The sequence below is a fragment of the Notolabrus celidotus genome, chromosome 1 (genome assembly GCF_009762535.1).
Source record: "Notolabrus celidotus isolate fNotCel1 chromosome 1, fNotCel1.pri, whole genome shotgun sequence".
Lineage (NCBI taxonomy): Eukaryota > Metazoa > Chordata > Actinopteri > Labriformes > Labridae > Notolabrus > Notolabrus celidotus.
This window is the reverse complement of record NC_048272.1, coordinates 37,818,753-37,828,280: the sequence shown is the minus strand read 5'-3', so window position 1 is coordinate 37,828,280 and position 9,528 is coordinate 37,818,753. Positions and strand designations below refer to the sequence as shown.

At 39.9% G+C, this 9,528-nt stretch overlaps 1 long non-coding RNA gene across 1 annotated transcript; it reads right to left on the bottom strand.

The window, feature by feature from the left end:
- Positions 1-5,292: 5,292 nt before the first annotated feature.
- Positions 5,293-6,471, bottom strand: LOC117816241. The gene is made up of 3 exons (XR_004631915.1): positions 6,361-6,471; positions 6,161-6,220; positions 5,293-6,038 (listed from the first exon to the last, which is right to left on the bottom strand). It is a non-coding gene; the product is annotated as an uncharacterized LOC117816241 (long non-coding RNA).
- Between the last annotated feature and the right edge of the window lie 3,057 nt (positions 6,472-9,528).

Genomic DNA, 9,528 nt, shown 5'->3' with positions numbered 1-9,528 from the left:
GCTGAGGCCATGTATGAAACGCTTTGCAGGTCCGCAGAGCTGCTGAAATCACAAAAATGCAACCTAGGCATGAAAACGGACATTACGAGACAACTTAACACGGTTTGTTCCTCTTCAAATGCTCTCCAGATCAGGCAGTAATCACCATTTCCAGGAGAATTCCTTCACACCAGTGCTTCTGTAAACACAGCCAATAATGAGTTAATTGCTTTGCAGGGTGAATGATAACCAGCTATTTAGCGGCGGTGAACTCTAAGTGTGAAATGTGGATACAGTGTCACCGCATACGGTGCCGCTGAGATTTATGACACATTTACAAACTGGTTGAATTCAAGCGTCAGTGTTTGAACTTCACTACGGGCCATTTGCTCCACACAAGCACCATCATTCTTCAGCCGACTGCGTATTGTCTGTCTCTATGAATCATAGCCCATGAATGGGACTTTTTCAAAAGACGTATCCTCCCCCTGGATAAACCTTTCACTTCAGTGATGAATGGAGATATAATCACATTTCAATGACAAATCTGTTTCTGAAATTCTTCACTGACTTTGTCATTGAGGTCAGAGTGTAAAATAATCTGATTTCAGCTCATTTAATATACAGACAACTGCATCTATGTTGTAGTTTACAATTATAGCCTGGAATGAAGCTTTCAATGTAGAGTATATATTTTGTTTTTGTGACTAGCCTTTATCAACAAGTTCAATATAAAATATCTCTTGTTAAATACTGTATGTATATGGGACGCCATTTGTGAAGTTGTGCACACTGTAAATAACAGCTACAATTCTCCACATTTAGCTCCAAAACGTCATAAAAATGAAGTGAATTTTTAAAAGTATCACATTTAGAGGAATATTTGTGATCTTCTTTACATTTAATTTTGTTGGGAAAAATAAGCTTGTGTTAAATCCAAATGCTAAATACAAATCTAAATGTGAAAAAATAAATCTAAATGTTAAACGTAATATCTAAATGTTAAATATAAACCTAACTGTGAAAAAAAACCATAAATATTAAATTTAAATGTTAAATATAAATCTAAATGTTAAATATAAACCTAACTGTGAAAAAAAATACATGAATGTTAAATATAAATCTAAATGTTAAATGTTGCTCCGCGATCCTAGATATTTAGCTGCAAATTCACACTGTTTACTAGTGAAAACACCAAAATAAAAGCTTCATAAAGCGATACAGACATAACAATTACAACTTAGCTTGTCCGTTCCATAGACTAGCTCAGTTCTGTCTCTGAGCGATGTGAAATCTCTTTGTGGCCTCCAAAACTGCCTTTAAAATATTTACGGTGGGCAGTCCGGCTATAACCCGTAGGAGTCAGTACTAACAGACTATGTCCGAGATATCTGTATCACTTTATGAAGCTTTTATTTCGGTACCAACGGTGCTCAATACAAATTCACAATGCCACCTAGCGGAAGTAATCAAAATAAAAGCTTCATTAAGTGATACAGATATCCCAATCATAGTCTGTCAGTACTGACTCCAGGTTAATAGCCGGACTGCCCGCCGTAAAAATTGCTGGATAGGCTTTCTCAACGCTCAGAGTCAGAACTGACCCAGTCTATGGAACAGACAAGCTAAGTTTATATTGCTAAGTCTGTATCTCTTTATGAAGCTTTTATTTTGGTATTTAAGCTAGGCAGCAGTGTGAATTTATATATCAGCACAATATTTAGGATCGCGGAGCAACATTTAACATTTAGATTTAACATTTAGATTGATAAGTTATATTTAGATTTATATCTAACATTTACGTTTAACATTTGCAATTTAAATTTATATTCAACATTTATATTTAGCATTTAGATTTATATTAACATTTTGATTTATATTTAACATTTTGATTTATATCTAACATTTTGAATTAACGTTGAACATTTTAAAGTTGCACTTTTAACATACAAGGCCCTAAATGGATTGGCACCATCCTACTTGGCTGATCTTCTCCATGTTCACAACCCAACCCGAGCACTGAGGTCAACAAACCAGCTGCTCCTGGATGTGCCTAAAAGTCGCCTTAAAACCCGGGGAGACCGAGCCTTTGCAGCAGCGGCCCCCAAGCTCTGGAATGGCTTGCCACTCCAATTAAGATCGGCCCCAACTGTTGAATGTTTTAAATCTTTGTTGAAGACCCATCTCTTCTCTTTGGCCTTCTACTCGTGAAGAGGACATTAATATCCTGTTATGTTGTGTTGTTTATTGTTGTCTTCATGTAATTTTTACTTTTTACCTTGTAAAGCACTTTGGCCAACAATGGTTGTTTTAAATGTGCTATATAAATAAAGTTGACTTGACTTGACTTGACTTGACTTGACTTGAACATTTAGATTTAACAGTATTATTATCTTAAATATATTTGTGGTGAGAGAAATAAATGTTATAAGGTTACAAATATTGCTCTAAATGTGCTAATAACGTAACTTAAAAATCTGTTGTGATATTTTCAAAGAGGTTTTGGAGCTAAATGTGGAGAAATGTTGCTGTTATTATCGGTGTGCACAACTTTACAAACGGCGCCCCATATATGCAGAACTGAGAGCACAAATAACATTTAATGCCCCCAAGAGCTCTCAGTGTTCCTCTTCTGCAGCTTTACTTTCGATAACATACGACCACTAATGATTGCTTGATCTTGTTGATGTGTAGCTGACTAGATTCAAATACTATTAAATCAGCAGTTCACACGTACTTGAATGTAGCAGTATACTTATACCAGACTCTAACAGCACTTCAATGCAGATGGGAACAAAGCATGGTGCTATGACTGCTAAATTAGCCAAATGGATCCAAACTCTGAAATTGAGCTGATATCCGTTTTCTACAAAGTGCTGTTAAAGTTGGTTCCAGCTGTGGCGCTAAACATAACGGTGATTTCCTTTCTTCTAACAAGAGAAGCACCTTCAGAGTCGTACTTGCCTTCCCCAGAGTTGTTGTGCTTGAGTTTAGGACTCTGACTTGTGTGTTGATTTTCAGAACTCGTGACTCCACTAGGGCTCAGACTTCAGCATTGACTGCATTGAGGAGGACGTATTAATAAAGGCTGTTGTATTGCTTTGTTAGGTTTTAAGTATAGGGCCGTAAAAACAATGAGTGCAGGTTGTAGCAGCATACATGTTCATGTGCCGCCTTGTTTAGCAACTGTAATTGTCAGTATGTCTGAAAAGATGCCAAAATTTGCAACATGTAAAAGAAGTATCAAGGAGGAGACATCAGGGACAAGGTCAAACTTTAACAGACGTATGTCCAGGATGCACTCAGACAAGTAAGTGTGACAGCTTCATCATCTGCTGCCACCTCCTGTTTGTCTTCTCTTTGTCTTTGGTCAAATATCAACACTTAGTTAAGTCTCCTCTTTAAAAAAATCACAGTTCACTATTTGTGTGGGTGTGTATGATTCTTTAATCAGATCACACACATTAATCATAAGTCACATTATTTAATTTGATATGTTGACTCAAATGGTCACATTTCAAAGTAATACTCACTGTTGTTCCTCCTCTTTTTGTCCAAAAGACCAGCTCTCAGTCAAACATGGCATTATAAGCCCCGCCCACAAGACATGGGGGAGACCATCAGGGGAATGGAAGAAGGGGACACTTGCACTTTTGACTTACTACAAAACCCTTCTTTGTTTACTTTTGCCATTTTTATGTGAATTCTTTATTTTGATGGCTTGTTCTGCTTTGTTTAGTTTGCAGTCACTTTAGTTTATATAATCCACCACATATCTCAATGTGATGTTTGTTTGTTTGATTGTGTTTAGTTATGTTGTACTTTAAGTTCATTCTGCTTAGATGACCTCTTTTAGATTTGGGCCCTGTTAAATCTCATATGTTATATGAAGTTTGTTGATTTCTCAAACCGTAATGAAAGAAAATTTCATTTTTTTTCACACCTTTGTCATTTGCCTTTACAGCATGTGAGCTACTGAAGTTAGTCGGACTGTTGATAAGGTTACTGTTTGCCAGCTAACGGTAATAGGGTCTAAAGTAACTCAACCATAGGTCAGAGGTATTTTTTCAGTCCAAGTTTGGGTTGCAGGAATTTTTGGGTTTATTGAACACCTTCAGGGGTGTCTCGCCATTAAGAGAGGTCATGTGTGTATTTACCAAGCAGCAACCTCTGATCTCAAAATATGAAGCCCATGCAGAAGAGTTATGAACTGCAATTCATTGAGAGTCCTCTAGACGCTGGCTGTAGAAACACGGGAAACTACATACACACCAATTCAAAGAGACGATCTTTACAGCAGAAATAAACATGTTTACAGCCTGGTACAAAAACACGGCTTAGCTCTACGTAGCTGATTTCTCTATCAGCACACTCCTTTACGGGGGGAATATTTTTCTAACGTGACGGTTCAGAAGATATTAAGATTACAAGTTTTACAAATCTAATTTCTACAAATAAGGTCATGACTGACTTGGCTGACAGGCGGGAACACATAGCTGTTGGCTAGGAAGATCAAACCCTGCCTCTTTACCTCACACTCTTTTGGATGAGTTCAGCATTTCCAATATGGCTGACGCCACCGATTGGCTTCAAAACAGTGCTCAGGAACAGATGGATGACGTCACGGATACCACGTCCATTATTTATACAGTCTCTGGTATTTACTCAATGCACAGCGCTTTAACTTCACTGATAATTTAAATCCCCAGACACTCCAACAGGATCAGTCAGAACCTAATGTCCAGGTTCATACAGTGAATAATTTGGAGTCAAAGAGCGTCCCTCCCTGGAATAAATCAGATTAGAAATAAAGACTTGGATCGGACTTGGACTCTCTCTCTTCATCTCCCTCTGTCCCTCTCTCCAACACGGTCTCAGCAGATGTGTGTCTAACATGAGTCTGGTCCTGCTGGAGGTTTCTGCCTGTTAAAGGAAGTTTGTCCTTGCCACTGTAACTTGCTAAATGCTGCAAAGTGCTCTGCTCATGGTGGATTAAGATGAGATCAGACTGAGTCCTGTCTGTAAGATGGGACTGGATCTTATCCGGCTTGATGTTGGGTCTTTGTTAATAATAGAACATAGAGTACGGTCTAGACCTGCTCTGTTTGGAAAGAGTCTGAGGATAACGTTTGTTTGGATTCGGTACTATATAGATAAAGATTTAAGGATCAAGTAATAATATATTGACATGGACTCAGATGACTCAAGTCAGGCTTGAGTACAGAGGACAGCCTCGACTGCGGCCCCAGTTTTGATGACATCGATTACACTGACTTCATTATTTACTGTTCTGCACCCATAACACATCAAAACTTCTTTCAAAAAAAGTATTTTATTTAATGTTGGTTTACCTAAGAATACAAAACTATGACTCTTTATTAAGTATGATATATATGTGAGCCGTGGTGGTGCTTCTTTTTATCAGTCCAGCAGATCTTAGAACAAAGGAGAACAAGTGGAGCATCCATAAACTGACATCATATTCAACCTTGGTTTAAAGGGCAAAGTCTGCAAATTGGGACTCAAACTGTCAATCACTATAAGACTTGAGGAATGATATCACTTGAGAAGTATTTTGAGTCTAACCAGTATGTCATCGTTTCGTGGAGTCACAGAATGCTGAAGCTCAAACTCCCCCCAGCTCCACTCAACAAACCCTCAGATACAATGATTTCAGTCCTCGGATGTACGGCTTCAGACAAGCTGCTGCCCATCTGACATGTGCTGGCTTATCACTCCCAATCTTTCTGCCTCTTTAAACATATGACTGATAGCCAACTACAGAGTCACATGAATGCTTTGAGCCTGACATGAAGCTGTGTGATTGTCAGCCTGGTTAATTTAGCGTGACTAGAGTTTCTTTCTTTGCAAAATTTGGTCTTCCCACTCTGATTCAACAGGTGCACTTTGGAGCCTGTGTGGGTTGTTTGGCTTGTTCCTGAAGGGAAAATCTTCATCATCATGAGGAAGATTTTTTTGAGTAATCTCCTTTCTGGCGCTCAACTCTGAACTTTTTACGGGAACTCATAATATACTGCAAGGACTGCATGACATCACACCTGCAACAGAGTGAAGGAAAAGGACATCAAACCCTACATGCGAGTTAGATGCAAAATTAGCAGCTACAGTGGGGGAAATAAGTATTTGATACACCGCTGATTTAGCAAGTTTTCCCACTTACAAAGAATGGAGGGGTCTGTCATTTTGATCGTAGGTACACTTCAACTGTGAGAGACAGAATCTAAAAAGAAAATCCAGAAAATCACATTGTATGATTTTTGAATAATTAATTTGCATTTTATTGCATGAAATGAGTATTTAATACAATTGAAAAATAGAAATGAATATTTGGTACTGCGCCAACAGTTGTTGTCTTCTCACCAAGCTGCTTGTCTATTGTCCTGTAGCCCATCCAAGCCTTGTGCAGGTCTACAATTTTGTCCTTGGTGTCCGTAGACAGCTCTTGGGTCTTGCCCATGGTGGAGAGGCTGGAGTCTGATTGATTGAGTGTGTGGCAGGTGTCTTTTATACAGGTAACGAGTTAAAACAGGTGACATTAATGCAGGTAATGAGGGGAGAATAGGAGGGCTTCTCTTAAAGACAAACTAAGAGGTCTGTGAGAGCCAGAATTCTTGCTGGTTGGTAGGTGATCAAATACTTATTTCATGCAAATTAATGATTTAAAAATCATACATTGTGACTTTCTGGAAGTGCTAATAATAATGGTAAAAGTATATTTACCGTTTAGAGGAACTGCAAATTAATGATAAAAGATTGATCTTAATATTTACAGGAGTTAAAGTCAACAGATTTAATATTATCTTTTAAAATAATGATGATGATAACAGAAGTAGAAAAGTTAATGGGGGTCAGGGTTTACAGGTCAGGTAGTTTAATGTTAAGACTATAGCGATACCCAACTTTGGTATTTTCCACAAAGCTAGCATCATTCAATCAATCTTTATTTGTATAGCGCCAAATCACAACAAACGTTATCTCAAGACGCTTTTAAAAACAGAGCAGGTCTAGACCACTCTATGTCAAATTATGAACAGAGACCCAACACCAAGACAGGATAAGACTCAGTCTGACCCCACCTTAATCCACCATGAGCATTGCACCTCACAGTATTTAGCTAGTTACAGCGGCGAGGAAAAACTTCCTTTAACAGGCAGAAACCTTGAGCAGAACCAGACTCATGTTAGACAGACATCTGCCTCGACTGAGCATAGCCTTAGCATTCGCATGCTGAGAGTAAATGCACAACTACCTGTCATAGTCAGAGCATTACTTGAAGAAGTAAATAACAGTAACTTCAGCTGAAACAGACAGCAGGGCAGAGAGCGAGATTTGAGGGGTTGAGTTACTACAGATGATTCAGCGCTCATGTCAGACCTCATTCCACCTGAAGGACATCACAGGCCCCCTGCTGGACCCCTGCAGTTTGCCTACCGGGCAAACAGGTCGGTGGAGGATGCAGTCAACATGGGTCTGAACTACATCCTGCATCACCTGGACTCCCCAAGGGCCTACGCTAGGATCCTGTTTGTGGACTTCAGCTCTGCGTTCAACACCATCATACCAGACATCCTGCACCAGAAACTCACCCAGCTCACAGTGCCGGCCTCCATCTGTCAGTGGATCACCAACTTCCTGACGGACAGGAGACAGCAGGTGAGGCTGGGGAGCATCAAATCCAGCACCCGGACCATCAGCACTGGCGCTCCACAGGGATGTGTTTTCTCCCCACTTCTCTTCTCCCTCTACACCAATGACTGCACCTCAGGAGACCCCTCGGTCAAACTCCTGAAGTTCGCAGACAACACCACCGTCATCGGTCTCATCCAGGATGGAGACGAGTCTGCTTACAGACAGGAGGTGGAACAGCTGGCACTCTGGTGTAGTCAGAACCATCTGGAGCTGAACCCGCTCAAGACGGTAGAGATGACAGTGGACTTCAGGAGAAGCCCCCCCCCCCCTCACCATCCTGAACAGCACTGTGTCTACTGTGGACTCTTTCAGGTTCCTGGGATCCACTATTTCCCGGGACCTGAGGTGGACCTCCCACATAGACACAATCAGGAAAAAGGCCCAGCAGAGGATGTACTTCTTGCGTCAGCTCAGGAAGTTCAACCTGCCCCAGGAGCTGCTGATCATGTTCTACACCTCCATCATCCAGTCTGTTCTGTGTACCTCCATCACTGTCTGGTTTGGATCTGCAACCAAACTAGACAAACACAGACTGCAGCGGACTATAAGGACTGCAGAAAAAATCATCGGTGTCGACCTGCCCCCCATCCAGGACTTGTACCGGTTCCGGGCCAGGAAACGGGCAGGTAGCATCACTGCTGACCCCTCACACCCTGGACACAAATTCTTCAAACTCCTCCCCTCCGGCAGGCGCTACAGATCACTGTGCGCCAAAACAACCCGTCATAAGAACAGTTTCTTCCCCCAGGCTGTCACTCTGATGAACACTAAACCATAACAGTGTCATACCTGTCAGATAAATACTCTCTGTAAACATACATGTAGATACACAATGCAACAATTCTCCAAGCAGAATTACATATTTCTATTTTTTGTATTATTTAACTTCTATTTCTTATAATGTAAAAACTACCTCTGCTACTCACCACTGCACTTTATCATATTATTTTAGCCTGTACATATTAGTCAAGCCTATTTTTTGTTTCTTGTATTTATAGCTAAGGTTATTGTTATTATATATATATATATATTTTTTATTGTAGTTCTTATTCTTTTTCTTATTCTTATGCCTTGTACAAAGAGAGCACAGTTTACCAAAGTCAAATTCCTTGTGTGTTCAAGCATACCTGGCGAATAAAGCTGATTCTGATTCTGATTCTGATTCTGATTCATCTATTCAAGCTTTACGCCAGCAGTATAGCTGTGAAGAACGATGTCTGTCTACATGTGGTCAATGGGATTAAGTTTGTGGGGCTCACATTTAAAAACATTGTGGCTTTAGATTATCTTGTCCCATATTACCTGTTTAAAAACTGAGCCGCAAAAGCTCCAGCAGGAACATCTGTCCATCTTAAACTGTCAGTTTAAAAAGATTCACAGCACACTTTGTGGATAATTATGAGTGACATTTCTCAAGAGAGTGCTATTAAATTTATTAACACACTCAGTTATTATTTAATTATCTGTTCCACGTTTACTGCATGAAATAGCAATACAATGTTTTCATATTAGGATTTGAAGCAGTCAGGTGAAAGTAACCGCAGAAGTGCCGCTTCATTTCACTTTATTATCGTCGTACTGTGGCTGGATCAAACAGCTAATTAGATTCCTCTTTGTAAGAGCAGTGTTTCCCCGTGTCAGACCTCATCTTCAGATGTTGATCACTCATTATCTCCTCTTCTGCCTGTCAGTTCCACTTGAGTCAATTTAGCCTTCAGCTCCATCACCAGGCTTATTAAGCTTGTCTTTCAAAAGGCAGCAGCTCGGTGATTAGAGCTGCAGCCTGAGCCAAAACTCTACATTTTCATTTCAAGTTAACAAGATCATTTATTTGTGTTT